The sequence below is a fragment of the Arachis duranensis genome, chromosome 5, assembly GCF_000817695.3.
Source record: "Arachis duranensis cultivar V14167 chromosome 5, aradu.V14167.gnm2.J7QH, whole genome shotgun sequence".
In the NCBI taxonomy this organism is placed as follows: domain Eukaryota; kingdom Viridiplantae; phylum Streptophyta; class Magnoliopsida; order Fabales; family Fabaceae; genus Arachis; species Arachis duranensis.
The window spans coordinates 25,792,660-25,796,891 of NC_029776.3; the positions used below are offsets into that span (position 1 = coordinate 25,792,660).

At 39.2% G+C, this 4,232-nt stretch overlaps 1 non-coding gene across 1 annotated transcript; it reads right to left on the reverse strand.

Annotated features, from left to right (window-relative positions):
• Positions 1-2,608: 2,608 nt before the first annotated feature.
• LOC127747893 (small nucleolar RNA R71) lies at positions 2,609-2,716 on the reverse strand. Its single transcript, XR_008009840.1, has one exon. It is a non-coding gene; the product is annotated as a small nucleolar RNA R71 (small nucleolar RNA).
• Positions 2,717-4,232: the final 1,516 nt, after the last annotated feature.

Here is a 4,232-nt window from a genome sequence, read left to right on the forward strand (position 1 = left end):
ATGAATGCAAGAAGAACAGAAACATGCAATTGACACCAAACTTAACATGAAACACTAGACTCAAACAAGAAATATTTTTGGATTTTATGATTTTGTAATTTTTTGTGCTTTTTCAAAAATTAAGTGGAAAAGAAAATAAAGATATCAAAATTCTTAATGAGAATTCCAGGAATCATTGCAATGCTAGTCTAAGACTCCGGTCCAGGAATTAGACATGGCTTCATAGCCAACCAAGCTTTCAAAGAAAGCTCCGGTCCAAAACACTAGACATGGCCAATGGCCATCCAAGCCTTAGCAGATCATTGCTCCAACAGCAAGATTGATAGAAATCAACAAGCTCTTGTGATGATAAGTTGAAACCTCGGTCCAATAAAATAAGACATGGCTTCACAGCTAGCCAGACTTCAACAGATCATCATGAAACTCTAGAATTCATTCTTAAGAATTCTAAAAAAAATTACCTAATCTGAACAACAAGATGAACCGTCAGTTGTCCAAACTCAAACAATCCCCGGCAACGGCGCCAAAAACTTGGTGCACGAAATTGTGATCATCAATGGTGCCATTAACATGGTACGCACAATTGCAATCTCAACTCTTTATCACAACTTCACACAACTAACCAACAAGTGTACTGGGTCGTCCAAGTAATAAACCTTACGCGAGTAAGGGTCGATCCTACAGAGATTGTTGGTATGAAGCAAGCTATGGTCATCTTGTAAATCTCAGTCAGGCAGATTCAAATGGTTATGGGTGATGAATAAAACATAAAGATAAAGATAGAGATACTTATGTAATTCATTGGTGAGAACTTCAGATAAGCGTATGGAGATGCTTTGTCCCTTCCGTTTCTCTGCTTTCCTACTATCTTCATCCAATCCTTCTTACTCCTTTCCATGGCAAGCTGTATGTAGGGTTTCACCGTTGTCAGTGGCTACCTCCCATCCTCTCAGTGAAAATGTTCAATGCACCCTGTCACGGCACGACTAATCATCTGTCAGTTCTCAATCAGGTTGGAATAGAATCCAGTGATTCTTTTACGTCTGTCACTAACGCCCAACCTTCAGGAGTTTGAAGCTCGTCACAGTCATTCAATCATTGAATCCTACTCAGAATACCATGGACAAGGTTTAGACCTTCTGGATTCTCTTGAATGCCGCCATCAATTCTAGCTTATACTACGAAGATTCCGATCAAGGGATCCAAGAGATAAACATTCAAGCCTTGTTTGCTTGTAGAACAGAAGTGGTTGTCAGGCACTCATTCATAAGTGAGAATGATGTTGAGTGTCACATAATCATCACATTAATCATGTTCTTGGGTGCAAATGAATATCTTAGAACAAGAATAAGTAGAATTGAATAGAAGAACAATAGTAATTGCATTAATACTCGAGGTACAGCAGAGCTCCACACCTTAATCTATGGTGTGTAGAAACTCCACCGTTGAAAATACATAAGAACAAGGTCCAGGCATGGCCGAGAGGCCAGCCTCCCACTAATCTATGAACTAGATGTCCAAAGATGATCTAAGGATCTAAAGTAATCAAAAGATTCAAAGATCTAAAGATGAAAATACAATAGCAAAAGGTCCTATTTGTAGAGAACTAGTAGCCTAGGGTTTACAGAAACGAGTAAATTACATAAAAATCCACTTCCGGGCCCACTTGGTGTGTGCTTGGGCTGAGCATTGAAGCATTTTCGTGTAGAGACTTCTCTTGGAGTTGAACGCCAGCTTTTGTGCCAGTTTGGGCGTTTAACTCCCATTCTTGTGCCAGTTCCGACGTTTAACGCCGGGCAGTTTTGAGCTGATTTGGGACGCCGGTTTGGGCCATCAAATCTCGAGAAAAGTATAGACTATTATATATTGCTGGAAAGCCCAGAATGTCTACTTTCCAACGCCGTTGAGAGCGCGCCTATTGGGCTTCTGTAGCTCCAGAAAATTCACTTCGAGTACAGGGAGGTCAGAATCCAACAGCATCTGCAGTCCTTTTCAGCCTCTGAATCAGATTTTTGCTCAGGTCCCTCAATTTCAGCCAGAAAATACCTGAAATCACAGAAAAACACACAAACTCATAGTAAAGTCCAGAAAAGTGAATTTTAACTAAAAACTAATAGAAATATACTAAAAACTAACTAAAACATACTAAAAACATACTAAAAATAATGCCAAAAAGCGTACAAATTATCCGCTCATCAAAGACATGGCAGCCGAAAATAACAACAATGCTAACAATACAAGGAAGGTTCTTGGTGACTTTAGTGCACCAACTCACGACTTCTATGGGAAAAGCATCTCTATTCCTGCCATTAGAGCAAACAACTTTGAGCTTAAGCCTCAATTAGTTTCTCTGATGCAACAGAATTGTAAGTTTTATGGACTTTTATTGGAAGATTCTCATCAGTTCTTGGTTGAATTTTTTCAAATCTGTGACACTGTTAAGACCAATGGAGTTGATCCCGAGGTCTACAGACTTATGCTTTTCCCTTTTGCTGTAAGAGACAGAGCTAGTACATGGTTGAACTCACAACTTAGAGACAGCCTGAACTCTTGGAAAACGCTGGTCAATGCCTTATTAGCTAAATTCTTTCCACCTCAAAAGATGGGTAAGCTTAGAGTGGAAGTTCAAACCTTCAAACAGAAGGAAGGTGAATCCCTCTATGAAGCTTGGGAAAGATACAAGCAATTGATTAGAAGGTGCCCTTCTGACATGCTTTCAGAATGGAGCATCATAGGTATCTTCTATGATGGTCTGTCTGAGTTATCCAAGATGTCATTGGACCATTCTACAGACAGATCTATTCATTTGAAGAAAACGCCTGCAGAAGCCCAGGAACTCATTGAAATGGTTACAAATAACCAGTTCATGTATACTTCTGAAAGAAAACATGTGAACAATGGGACAACATAGAAGAAGGAAGTTCTTGAGATTGATACTCTAAATGCCATATTAGCTCAAAACAAAATATTGACTTAGCAAGTCAATATAATTTCTCAAAATCTGACTGGATTGCAAGCTGCATTTGGCAGTGCTAAAGAAGCCTCCTCTGAAGGAGAAGTTTATGACCCTAAGAATCTTACAATAGAAGAGGTATTTTTCTGTGATTTAGTTAGTTTTTAGTATAGAATTATTAGTTTTTATGCAAAAATCACATTTCTGGACTTTACTATGAGTTTGTGTGTTTTTCTGTGATTTCAGGTATTTTCTGGCTGAAATTGAGGGACTTGAGCAAAAATCTGATTCAGAGACTGAAAAAGGACTGCAGATGCTGTTGGATTCTGACCTCCCTACACTCAAAATGGATTTTCTGGAGCTACAGAAGCCCAATTTACAAGCTCTCAATTGCGTTGGAAAGTAGATATCTTGGGCTTTCGAGTAATGTTTAATAGTTCATACTTTTTCGAGATTTGATGGCCCAAACTGGCGTTCCAAGTTAGCATAAAAATTCTGGCATAAAACACCCAAACTGGCACCAGAATTGGAGTTAAATGCCCAAACTGGCACCAAAGCTGGCATTTAACTCTAAGAAAAGCTTCAATTCTCAGCCAAAGCACACACCAAGTGGGCCCCAGAAGTGGATTTCTGCATCATTTACTTATTTCTGTAAACTCTAGGATACTAGTTCTCTATAAATAGGACCTTTTACTATTGTATTTTCATCTTTTGGATCATCTGTGATCTTTTGATCATCTTTGATATTGGGATCAGGTCTTTGAACCCTTTTTTGTTTGTTTCATGCTATTTGGAAGGCATGGCCGACCTTGTTCTTATGTATTTTCAACGGTGGAGTTTCTACACATCATAGATTAAGGTGTGGAGCTCTGTTGTTCCTCATGAATTAATGCAATTACTACTATTTTCTATTCAATTCAAGCTTATTCTTGTTCTAAGATATCCATTCACATCTCAACTTAATGAATATGATGATCAAGTGACACTCATCACCATTCTCACTTATGAACGCGTGCTTGACAACCACTTCTGTTCTCCTTAAAAACAAGCTTGAATGCATATCTCTTGGCCTCCTGGTTCACGACGCATGGTTACCTCTCCTGAAAACAGAGCTTTCATTCTGTGCAATCAGAGTCTTTGTGGTATAAGCTAGAATCAAATGGGCAGCATTCTTGAGATCCGAAAAGTCTAAACCTTGTCTGTGGTATTCCGAGTAGGATCTGGGATGGGATGACTGTGACGAGCTTCAAACTCGCGACTGTGGGGCGCAGTGGCAGTG